This window comes from Primulina tabacum, chromosome 6 (genome assembly GCF_025594145.1).
Source record: "Primulina tabacum isolate GXHZ01 chromosome 6, ASM2559414v2, whole genome shotgun sequence".
Taxonomy (NCBI): Eukaryota; Viridiplantae; Streptophyta; class Magnoliopsida; order Lamiales; family Gesneriaceae; genus Primulina; species Primulina tabacum.
In genome coordinates, this window is record NC_134555.1 from 9,175,421 (window position 1) to 9,188,829 (window position 13,409).

At 41.8% G+C, this 13,409-nt stretch overlaps 1 pseudogene; it reads right to left on the bottom strand.

The window, feature by feature from the left end:
- Positions 1–249: 249 nt before the first annotated feature.
- LOC142549116 (GDSL esterase/lipase At5g62930-like) lies at positions 250–13,049 on the bottom strand (annotated as a pseudogene).
- Between the last annotated feature and the right edge of the window lie 360 nt (positions 13,050–13,409).

The window sequence follows — 13,409 nt, forward strand, 5'->3', positions numbered from 1 at the left end:
AAAGTGAATATTAATGCCAAAATTGGTTTAAGATTGTTAATTTTGTCATTTATTTTATAATTCAATACCATAAGTCCATACATGTGCACAACTAATTGTCGTGGAGAAAGGCCCAAAAATTGGAAATTCTAGTTTTTTTTTAAAAAAAATATTAAATCTAGGCCAGAGGACTGAAAGTTAATTTGGAAAAAAAAAAGAATAATAAAAAATTTAAAACATGTTAAGTATATTATATATATAATGTATTAGAGGACACAACAAATAGAAGAAGATGTTGGCTTTAAAGCCTTTAACAAATGAACTATATATTGCACCCCAGAGCGTTGCTGAGGAAAGTTTTTTCGGGATTCTTTCCGTCGATCTCCGTATGAGGGGGGAAATCATACGACAGGGTTGAGAATCCGGCTTCATCGAAAACTTTATTAACTTCCTGGAAAACGATAGTGTTTCCTTCAGGCGTAAGGTGTAAGCCGTCACTGTAAAAAAAGAGCTAGGTATTACTTCTACAATGGTTTGATCATGATGGTTTATAAATTCATTGAATGGCCAACATGAGATCATCATTGTGAGTGAACCAACCCAACACATGAGCATCTTGGTCCAAATCGGGCGCACGTAGTTAATATCAAGTGATCGTCGAGATGCGTTACATAATTACAATACGTTATAAAATCTTTGATAAGGTACTTGATTCAGCAATAGATTCAAGAAACATAAGTAATAGTTGAGCCAATTCAAGCTATTCAAAAAACTTCAAGCCTTCTGAGATCAATTTCCTAAATATTGACGTGATTGGACTTCAAATACAACAACTGAATACTCAAGTCCTCATGTAGTTAGATTGATAGTCCCGCTTGAGGTCAGCACTACTAGAGCTCAACTTTAAGTGAGTTATGTTCGGGCTCAACTTTACTAGTATGTGTCCTAGTATCAGACTCGTATTATACAAGCCTCAGATGAACAAACAAACCTTAAGAATTTTTTCTGCCAACCCTCGGTTTCCTGCATCTTGGACCATAAATTAATTGAAGGGATACCGAGTTCTTTGGCTAAACCAACACATTGTTCAGTATATGCTCCGGTCACTTCATTCGTCCTATCAGGCGTGTTTGATGCCTTATCAACGTACTGAGACCTGATCAAGTTATAGAACATAAATTTTCATGCCAACCACACAGCCAAGATGTCCTCAGATACAAATCATTACTCCTTTTCAAAATAAAATCAAGAAAAGGGCCTTTTTTTTTTGCTAAAAGCTCGAGTAAGTCATCTGAGTTTGAGGTGTTCCAAGCAGGTGGCTGACGTAGTAACAAACAAAGCAAACACTATACAAAGGCTATAGTATTTATGATAAAGGGGGAAGTTTAAGGCCCAAAGTATGCCTTGAGATTCTATTTACACAATTTTGTGAATCAAAACTTAGGTGAAGTAAATCTGACTAGTTTAACAAAAATGAAGTGATCCATCCTGGGCCCATGCCAGTCAGAAGTTAAAAGCTCGTTCTTGGACATTTGATATTATGAGGTTGGATTAATGCACAGTGAATGTCATTATAAGTATCATAATTCATCCTTTCCATCTAGCCTCTGTAACAAATATTGATACCCCAGGGATGAGCCCATCAAGATCTGGCCCAAACTCTCGGCCCATATCTAGGGCCCACAGGTGAAGGGCCCATGACAAGCCCATGTATTCTCCTATAAATATCGGGTTTGGGTGTTCAGTTGATGGATTCAATATATTGTTTTCAGCAGCGCCCTTAGCTGTTCCCCCCATATATCCTCAGTCACTGACTTGAGCGTCGGAGGGGCTACGCCAGGACACCCTCCTGGTCCCCTCCTAACGGTCTTATTTGTGATTTCAGGCCCAGGGTAATTTTGAAGCCCGTGTCTGGATTAGTGACGCTTGCGTGGATCGGACCCTAAATTTCCCGTGAGTATCACTTGGCGCCGTCTGTGGGAACACTTGAGTTGAGACGTAGAGATGGTAGGCAAGAAAGGAAGTAGAAGAGTTACCTCGGCATCATCGCGTCCTCAGAGGGGACCCGAACAATCTCATGTTGAGACAAGACAAGAACAACCGCGTCTTGAGACGAGACAAGAACAATCTCGTCAAGAGACAAGAACCGAGCAGTCCCTTCACGAGACAAGGGTCGAGCAACCCCGTCTCAATGAGAATGTGGGGAACTTGACCCTGGAACAGTTGGGCCAATTTATCACCCGGACAGTGGATGAGGCCATGAAGAGGAATCAAGAGTCTATGTTTGCAGAAGAGCAGGCCGCTCGCCAGGAGCGAGAGGAGAATGTGAAGGGCAGTCAGAGTAGGGTGGAGGAGACGCGACCCCTCCCAAGTGAGGAGAATCCGGAGATGGAGGAGATGTGGAGGGAGATACAGATGTTGAGGCAGCAGTTGGGAAGCAGAGCACCGGCACCCAAGAGAGGAAGTCCCTTTTCACTAGCCATTTTAGAAGAAGAACTTCCTCCAAATTTTCGACAGTCGAATGTGGGAGAGTACGATGGACATACTGACCCCGAGGAACACTTGGGGAGATTTGAGAATGCGGCCCTGTTACATCAATATTCAGATGGAGTCAGGTGCAGGGTGTTCCTGGGCACGTTGGTGAGGTCAGCCCAGCAATGGTTTAATACCCTGCAGCCCAACTCCATACAGTCTTTTGACGATTTTGCTACAGCTTTCTTGCACAGATTTGCCAGCGGCAAGAGGCACCAGAAAAATTATTTGACCCTGTTCGTGATGAAACAGCAAGAGAATGAAACTTTGCGAGAATTTGTCCAGCGTTTCAACAGTGCAGCGCTGGAAATACCAGCGGCTATCCCTGACATCATGATAAGTGCCTTCACACAAGGACTGAGGGGAGGGGAGTTTTTCAAGTCGCTGGTCAAGAAGCCTCCGTTGAGCTATGATGATCTGTTGGCTCGAGCTGAGAAATATGTAAACTTGGAAGATGCCCAACGGTACAGAAGGATGGAGAGCCGGCCCGGAGGAAGTAGAGTTGAGGGAGCGGAGAAAGGAGGAAGGAAGAGGGGTGCGGGGGAAAGAGAGGAAGACAGAACTAGTAGTAGAAGACAATTCTCATCCCATGTTCCCCTAGATAGGAGTCGGGACGAGGTGATGGAGGTGAGGGAGCCCGCGGGGAGGTGGGAGAAGTCGCGAAGGGTTGGATACAGTGCTAGATTGTCTTCACGGGATAGACGAGAAGGATCCTCATTAAGGAGTCGACAAAGGTCTCGCTCGCCCCCTAGGCGTGGTCAAGGCCCTCCATGGATAAATCAGAGGATGGGTGAGCAGAGAGGGGAAGGTGGATGTCAAGATGTCCCTCAGGAGCTCGTGGAACCGAGGAGGGGAATGAATGAGGATAACCACCCTACGAGAGGAATGATTCATATGATCTCGGGGGGTGCTACTGATGGAGACTCTGGGCGAGCTCGGAAGGCACATGGGAGAAGGTTGGAGAACTTTGAGATATATAGGGGTGCAGACATACCACAAGACCCCGTCATCAGCTTTGGGCCGGAAGACCTCCGAGGCGTTGTGACTCCACATAACGATGCCTTGGTGGTAACGACCACCATTGCCAATTATGATGTGGCGAGAATATTTATTGATAATGGAAGCTCCGTGAACGTCTTGTTCAAGAGCACGTTAGATCAAATGAAGATGAGAGGATTTGAGTTTGAGCCGGTATCCACCCCGCTGTATGGGTTTGCAGAACACGTCATCTTGCCTTTGGGTCAGATTGTTCTTCCCCTATCCTTGGGGACTGATCCTCGGCGGGTAACAAAGGTGATAGCCTTCACTGTAGTAGATACCCCGTCAGCGTATAGTGAAATTCTAGGACGACCAGTCCTGAAGGATTTTAGAGCAGTAGCTTCCAGTTATCATCAGAAGCTTAAGTTTCCTGTGGGAAGAGGAGTTGGAGTCCTGTGCGGGGACCAAAAAGTCGCATGTCGTTGTTATGAAAGAATCGTGAAGGAAGAAGAAAAGAGAGGCCACGAGCATTCGCATGGAAGCTTGAGCTCAATCTTGCAGTTGTATAGTCATTCGGAGAAGCTTCTAAATGGGTAACTTTGTCTTGTGGAGGTACAAGAGGAGCTGAGAGGAAAGTTGGAGAATGCGCTGGGTAAGGCTCTAAAGAGGCATGGGAACGCTTACCACCTTAGAGAATATCTTTACTTCATTTTTTATGTATTTCGTTCCTGAATTTGTCTTACGTTATCAGTTGATATTTAATAAAGCCAAGTTCTTATATTAAGTACGTGGTTGTTCTTGTATTATGAGGATTATATGAATTTTATTTTACCTACTTATGCTGCGCCTAGTAGAGGAGAAGAGTGGGGGGGAGAAAAGTTAAATTTTTCCTGCTAATGCATCGCCTAACAGAGGAGTAGAGGGTGAGGTGGAGAATATTTTTTTTCCTGCTAAGGCATCGCCTAGCAGAGGAGCAGAGTCGGCGATGAGAGGAGCAGAGTGGAAAAGAAGAATTTTTATTTTCCTGCTAAAGTATCTCCTAGCAGAGGAGTTAGAGGGCGGAGGGGTTGAATTTTATTTTCCTGCTAAGGCATCGCCTAGCAGAGGAGTTAGAGGGTGGGCGCGTTGATTTTATTTTCCTGCTAAGGCGTCACCTAGCAGAGGAGTTAGAGGGTGGGGGCGTTGAATTTTATTTTCCTGCTAAGGCATCGCCTAGCAGAGGAGTTAGAGGGTGGGCGAGTTGAATTTTATTTTCCTGCTATGGCGTCACCTAGCAGAGGAGTTAGGGGTGAGGGTGGAGAATCTTTGTCTTCCTGCTAAGGTGTCGCCTAGCAGAGGAGTTAGGGGGTGAGCGGAGTTGGGGATGAGGAGAAGTTTTATTTTCCTGCTAAGGGATCACCTAGCAGAGGAGTTGGAGGGTGGAGGTGTTGAATTTTATTTTCCTGCTAAGGCATCGCCTAGCAGAGGAGTTAGAGGGCGGGGGTGTTGAATCTTTATTTTCCTGCTAAGGTATCGCCTAGCAGAGGAGTTAGAGGGCGGGGGTGTTGAATCTTTACTTTCCTGCTAAGGTATCGCGTAGCAGAGGAGTTAGAGGGCGGGGTGTTGAATCTTTATTTTCCTGCTAAGGCATCGCCTAGCAAAGGAGCAGAGTTAGGGTGGAGGTGTTGAATTTTATTTTCCTGCTAAGGCCCGGCTTAGCAGAGGAGTTAGAGGGTGGAGGTGTTGATTTTCTTTTCCTGCTAAGGCCCGGCTTAGCAGAGGAGTTATGAGATGATGAGGTGAGAGTTTGATTTTTCCTGCTAAGGCCCGGCTTAGCAGAGGAGTTAGAGGGTGGAGATGTTGATTTTATTTTCCTGCTAAGGCCCGGCTTAGCAGAGGAGTTAGAGGGTGGAGGTGTTGATTTTATTTTCCTGCTAAGGCCCGGCTTAGCAGAGGAGTTATGAGATGATGAGATGAGAGTTTGATTTTTCCTGCTAAGGCCCGGCTTAGCAGAGGAGTTAGAGGGTGGAGATGTTGATTTTATTTTCCTGCTAAGGCATCGCCTAGAAGAGGAGTTAGATGGTGGAGGTGTTGAATTTTATTTTCCTGCTAAGGCCCGGTTTAGCAGAGGAGTTATGAGATGATGAGATGAGAGTTTGATTTTTCCTGCTAAGGCCCGGCTTAGCAGAGGAGTTAGAGGGTGGGGTGTTGATTTTATTTTCCTGCTAAGGCACCGCCTAGCAAAGGAGTTAGAGGGTGGGGGCGTTGAATTTTATTTTCCTGCTAAGGCATCGCCTAGTAGAGGAGTTAGAGGGTGGACGCGTTGAATTTTATTTTCCTGCTAAGGCATCGCCTAGCAGAGGAGTTAGAGGATGGAGGTGTTTATTTTATTTTCCTTCTATGAACTATTTTAGCAGAGGAGTCAAGGGCACGGGGAAGTGGAAACTATTTCCCTTCAAAAGCTTAGTAGAGGACCTTGAAGATGAGGGCAACGAGGGCATATTGTGTTAGAAAAATTTATTTCGTTTGTCGTTAACGAACAATGTTTGCCACTGCGAAAATTACGGGGATCGACCTGCCCGCTCAGGTCGTGGGGGTGTGGGGGCAACGCCCCCATAATTTTTTCAGAAATTAGACAATCATTCGCAAGGGGCGTGCTTGGGCGAGGGCATGTTTGGGCGTCGGGGCGAGCTGGCGGATGAAGGGCGAGCTGGCGAGGGCGAGCTCGAACGTTGGCGATGGGCGAGCTGCAGGGGCGAGGCTCGTGTGGGCGAGCTTATGTGCTGGGAGAGGGGCGAGATGGCGCTGCTGGGCGAGCGTGCAGGGCGGGCGCCCGGCATGCTGGGCGAGCGCGCATTCTGCTGGGCGAGCTTATGTGCTGGGCGAGGAGCGAGATGGCGCTGCTGGGTGAGATGGTGTGCAGGGCTGACGAGGGGCGAGGGGCAAGATGGCGCTGCTGTGCGGTGGGCGAGCGCGCGGCGTGCTGCTGGGCGAGCGCGCGGCGTGCTGCTGGGCGAGCGCGCGTGCTGCTGGGCGAGATCGCGCGTGCTGCTGGGCGAGATGGTGTGCAGGGCTGCCGAGGGGCGAGGGGCGAGATGGCACGCAGGCGGTGGGCGAGCTCGCGGCGTGCTGCTGGGCGAGCGTGCAGGGCGAGCTCGCGGCTGCTGGGCGAGCTCGTGGCATGCTGCGGGGCGAGCTCGCGGGGCTCTTGCATGGGACGAGCACTCGACTTGATGAGCGTCGGAGCAGGCGAGGGCGGGGTTGTGTGGGCGAGAGCGCGGCTGGGCAGGGCGTGCGCGCGGAGAGGCTGGCTGGGCGAGGTGACTAGGGCGGTTGGCGCGGGCGGTGATTTGCAGGGTGATGTGTAAGCAAAGGAGAATTGTTGAATGTAACGCAAAGGAAATTTTGAGGAGACTAGTGAGCAGCAGAGCAAAAATGCACAACTCACATGTTGCATACCGAGGACAATACAATTAATCGAACCTGCGATTCAGTTCGACTTGGGAGGGGGAGACTGGTGATACCCCAGGGATGAGCCCATCAAGATCTGGCCCAAACTCTCGGCCCATATCTAGGGCCCACAGGTGAAGGGCCCATGACAAGCCCATGTATTCTCCTATAAATACCAGGTTTGGGTGTTCAGTTGATGGATTCAATATATTGTTTTCAGCAGCGCCCTTAGCTGCTCCCCCCATATATCCTCAGTCACTGACTTGAGCGTCGGAGGGGCTACGCCAGGACACCCTCCTGGACCCCTCCTAACGGTCTTATTTGTGATTTCAGGCCCAGGGTAATTTTGAAGTCCGTGTCTGGATTAGTGACGCTTGCGTGGATCGGACCCTAAATTTCCCGTGAGTATCAAACATCAAGAGAAATAATCTGCTATCAAAGGATATGCACATCTTACAATTCACAAAAGGACTGTGAGAAGATGCAAAATAAGTGATACCCTGCAAACTCTCTGCGCCCTTGAAGACAAATGGGAGGTGGAGATATGAACACAACCAGTGTATTTGGAGACAAACTCTGCAGTTATCATTAAAACCGAATCGTGATGCTGATATAATACGTGCTTGAACAAATAAAACTTCTAACTTGAATTCTTTTATTGTCAATATTTAATCATATACAACAGGTTAAAATCATATTATGCGAATTTCTTAACTTATCCCTGTTAACAGTCTACTATACAAAACCAAAGATCACCAAGGATTTAGCTTTTCTCGGAAATCCAGAACAGACAACATATTTTACAGAGTAAAATATTAATCAATTTCAAGAAAATTATTGAAATAGAAGATGAAAGGAATGTGAAGTGTGACAATTTCTTTTATTTTCTAATTAAGCAAGGGTAAAGTTATACAAGACAAGTCCTTTCAGATGCATAAAACTTCTTCAAAGATAGTTCTCAGCAATGATAATTATCTTAAAAAGATTTGGATGAAAAATAGGAATCTATGGAATTATTTGCGTTCACCTATGTTGCATGGATACGGGTACGGATATCGTATCGAATAAGTTACAGATACGGAAAATTTTGAAAATATAAAATACGATACGGCTAGGATACGACAATTATTAAAATATATATAAATATTATATTTATATAGATATAAATTTAATATTAAAAATTGTTGAGATATACGTAGTTATATAAATATATTGTAGAAATATATATACATATTTATGTAAATATATATAATGCACAACTTCAGAGTAGTGATTTAAAAACAAAAAGATAAAAAAGTTTCATTTTTTTCGAAATGTATCCAAAAACGTGTCCCTGCCGTGTCCATGACGTATCCTAGCCGTGTCCATGGCGTATCCGACTGGTCAAACATGCAAAAGTCAACGACACCGATTTTGCTATATCCGACACGCGTATCCATGTGTCGCATCCGTGTTCGATACTTAAAAAAAAATTAGGAATGTCTGTGCTACATAGGTGTTCAGGAGTGGAGAATAAAACCTTAATATGCCGAACCATTTTTCTAATGATTTTCCTTGTACTCTTCCATGGGCACATGCTGTTTTTCACCAGTGCCTCCTAATAGAGCAGCATCATTATCCCCGAAAAATATGGTAACACTCATAGGAGGTGTTGCAGATTCCTGCATAAGATGTCAAAGCATTCGAAAAAATTAATTAAAAGTAAGAAAATCAAAAAACGGGTCCCCTACTGAGTTTTAGCATATCAACAGCAGCAAACATTTGACGTAATCATGCAAGAACAAATGAAGTTACATATTTCCTCTGGGTGTCTCATAAGCTAATCGTTGTTAATATGCTTAAAATATTAACTCACATACTTTTGGCAATAGAATTGAGCAAACAAATATGGAAAAATCCAATCTAATGGGTCAGCACCACTTACAGATATAATTTACAGATAAGGTTCTGTATGATGACTCTTAAATATCACTAAATATTGAATATGATGACATTTATGAATGTCATCATAAGCATTTTTTGCTGTAGTGTCGTAATTTCCAAATGAAGTAGTTGAAGAGAAGTAAACAGGTTGTTATTGCATTTTGCTTCTGTATGGTAGTGTTTACATAGTCACTAGAAATTAAATAATAAGAAAGGTAGTAATCAATAAATTAATTTAACCATAAGTTAAAGTATTCTCTTTATCGTGTCCTCGCAAATGGAGCCCCTCGAATAGAAAGAATTCTTGCACGTAATGATTTTGTAACCTTGAATGTCAGGATATAAGTCCTAGATGCGAGCTCAATACCCAAAAATTAGTTCAGTTGATGGGCTTACTTTGGATCGCTTCAATTCTCTATCAGGATTCAGTGCTTTCTTGGCACTGTCTCTTAAACGACCTCAAATATTTTTTCTTAAATCATAAACTCGTAAAAACTAAATAACATAACTTTATATTTTCATAAGTCATATTAATTTAATATTTAAAATTTCAAGTGTATAAAAATATCCCCAAAATAATCAACTGAATAAAAATCCTACGTCGAGCTTTTAAAAGATCAACTAATATAAAATTAAAGTATAAAAATATCTCTAATAAATCATTAACAATGATCCTTTAAATCGTTAGCACCTCCCATAATATCATCAAATCATGTATCATACAAACCTAATGAGTCTAATAACTCAGCACCGTTCTAAACATGAATAACAAATAATATATACAAACACATGCATTTAAAAATCATATTTTTATCTAAAATAGCTTTTGAACAATAATAAACCATTTAAAATAATTTAAGCATAATTAAATCATAAATCGTAAAATCATTTAAAATAGCTTTAAGCATAAATAACTCATTTTTTTTAAAAAAAAAATAGCTTTTAATCATATATCATAAAATCGTTTTAATCGTAAATCTTTCAATCATTTCTCATTTTGGGTGAAGTTTGATCCTTGAAAATTAATAGCTTTTATCATTTGGTCGACTGATCAGTCTTCAGCTCCACATAGTCCATGGGAGTGGGCACTAGGCTCCACCGTGGAAATACGTTCATTGGGGTCCCTCTGGGCCTTGTCCCGTAAACGGGGTCCCTCTCCGGGGCCTTGTCCTGTAAACGGGGTCCCTGTGGGGCCTTGACCCTCACGATATCATCACAAAATCATATATCATATCTTTTGCTACAGTCAATTCACATGTCTCAATGTTTTTCATTTTCTTTTAAAAGCTTAAAATATCATGACTTTTCAAAAAATATCATTTTAACAGTAAAATTGCACAGATTTACCATAAATCATAAAATATCATATTTTCATAAAAATATTCATTTCAAATCATAAAATATCATTTATGATGTGTTATGATCCTTTGGGATGCTGCCAAACTTTTACGTATTTTTCCAAGTATAAAATGATTGTTTTGCTCCTAGACGTAAAATTTCTCGATTTTATCTTTTTCTTACTTTTAATGACATGGTCTTATCCCAAATAATTATTTAAGCTTAAATCTAATTTTTCATAATTTTATTTATCTTAAATCTAGACTTTCATTTAATTCTTTAATTAACTCTCCGTAAGGCGATTAAATCATGAATAAATCCAAAACTTGCTGTTTTCTTCTCAAATTTTAAACATAACCTTTTTATTACCTAACATATCCTTGTGAGCCACGAACCATACCCGTGGACCCATGGTTCCAATTTTTTATTCATTAAATTCGAAATATGACCCTTAACCGAACCCACTGAGCCATCTCCCTATTTACTCGAGCCACGCTCGAGCCACACCTGAGCCACCCACCTAGGAACCCTACTAACCACCAAGCCCATCCCATGGAACCAGCACTTAAGCCCACGAAACGCCTCTGCCCCTCTGCCTAAGTAAACGCGTGGGTTACCTAGATGCAATAGGACTCCCCCAGCCCTCTGACTACTGACCACCCACGACCCTTACTGACCCTAGACCAGTCCCAGACCCAAGCCACTCCCAGCCCGAGCCCCTGAGCCATGCAGCAAGACACCATAACAAACAGCGTAGCGTGAGCCCCCTTGCGTCCACCAGTTTCCTTCACGTGGGCTCTTGCTCGAGCCACCACGAGCCATGTCCCTTCCTACCCCTCTCTGAATCATCCTAGGGTACCAACCAGACCACCCAGCCCATCCCCTTACTGAGCCGCCCTCTAAAAACTCTCGGCCAAACAAGAACACACGCACAGGAAGAGTCCTATCAAGCGAGGATTCATCTCCAACCCTGCTGAGCGAGTCCTAGCCCTGATAGGACCCTTACTAGGACCTAACCACATCCCGTACGAGACCTCCTCAAGACCTGAACGAGCCCTAACCCCTCATGCACAACTAGCCGAGCCCTTGAACCTTGTAAAACCCATGAACTCTTGGCTTCTCTCTTAACCTGCAAACTCTCGTTCCACCCTTTGTTTTCTATTGAAATACTTATATTTCATTCATATTTCATCATATATTGGCAGCTTAACCCTTGGGAATCATAACGTTTCAAAACCAAGCATTAAATCTTTGAAACTTTTGAAAATATTTGACAACACGATGAACCAATCGTACAAACGTATTTTCCATACATAAACAATTAAATCATGCATATTATGATTTTTATGATGTTTAAAAGGGTTTAGAAAACGTGTCTTTGTGTTTATAACGATCGAATACTCAATCGTCAGCGAGGGTGCGAAGTTGGACGACCGGACAACGAAGAACCCTAGCCTTTCTTCTTCCCCAAAATTTCGAAATTTGTGGTGTGTGTGAGGGTGTATTTTCGGCTGCTATTAAGTTGAAGAATGATGTTTTGAAAGCCTAGGAGTCCTATTTATAAATTAATTAACATATTAATGGGCTTGAGATTTGGGCTTGCAAGCTTAAGGGCAATTGAGCCTACTTTAAATAATTAAATTGGGCCCAATAACACTTATTTAATCGAAACATAAAAGTTTGTAAAATTAATTTCTCAAAAATAATATTTTTGATCTTTTTAAAATTCCTCGTTTGCTCAAAACCGGCTTCCCGGAAAAAATCGAGCTCAACTCGTTAAATAATTCGAACTCTAACATTTTTAGAAAAGTTAAATCATTTTTAATCATATTAGGAAGTCTTGCACATTTAATGAAAAGTACATATTATTGACTTGGTCGTCCCCGGTCTCCTTTCCCTCTGCCTACTATCGAATATTAGGTAAAATCTTTCCATTTCATGAAATCATGTCATATTATCATTTAATCATGCAATTATACATTTAATCATATCATAAGCATCAAGTAATCATTTTAAATCAATTAAATAAACAATTAAACAATTAAAATAATTTGCATGCATGTGGTTTATTGGTTTTTCGGACGTTACACTCTCGTTAGTTTAACTATGTGGAAATCAATAAAACCACGAAGATCAGGATAGAAGTTTGAGAGGAAAATAAAAATCAAAAGAATAGTTTGTCAGGAGAGGGACACTCAAAAATATAGATGTGCAGCTGATCATGAAATCGGTATGACATTGAATAAGATAATTTATTGTTCGGGAGTCATCTTAATCTTTACACATTTCAATGCAATATGTTATGGGCCAAAGAGAAAGCCATTCAATCTACATCAACTTATGGGATCCCGCAAATTCTACTAAAAATAGGCACAATCAAACTTTATTGGAGAACACTTGAACTGAATTCTTTCGAACTGAAAGAATCACAATTAATAAAAACGACATGATTAAACAAACACGAGATGAACATTGGTTAACGTCAAGAATGTTGATTATTACCAGAAGGAAAAGGTGATGCAACAAGAACAGAGCCCACCTAGTGCTATATCCACCATGCCCACGAAGAACTACATCAACCTGCAAACGTCAAAAGGCCAAGTTTTTCATAGATTATTTGCATACCCAAATAAAAATATAAACAAGTAGATCGTCCAAATGAAAATCTTCGGAGATTAAGAGAAAGAAATAACCTTTCTTGAATAAATGTTAGCAAGAGCAGCACCCCAACCCCCTGATTCAAATGATCGTTGTGTCAGTGAGTCTCCAAACAACACTACATGTGGCCTCATTCTGGTTTGCCTCCCCCAATCGCTGTCACTCGCTATACGATGTCTGATTGTGAGGGACCAGCTATCTTCATTTTTCCTCGCAGGGTAATCAAGAAAATTCACTTTAAGTGATATCGGTTGAAAATAAGAATGGGAAATATCGAAAATTGTATATAATGATTTAATTATTTTTGGATTATTTTCAAAGTAATTTTATAAATAAGTCTCTCAATTTGTGAAGAAAAAACACAATTGAGTGGATAAATTTTTATAAAGTGTATAATTTAATATATTTTGTGAGTTTGAGATTTTTACTGTCTATCGTAAATTTTTATTTTTAACACGTTATCGGCACGATACTCGAAAATTTTTCATATTTTTCCAAGCTCCAAAACACAAGAAAAATGTAACAATATTCAAAAGTAAGAATATTTATTTTTATTGTGTATATATTTAATA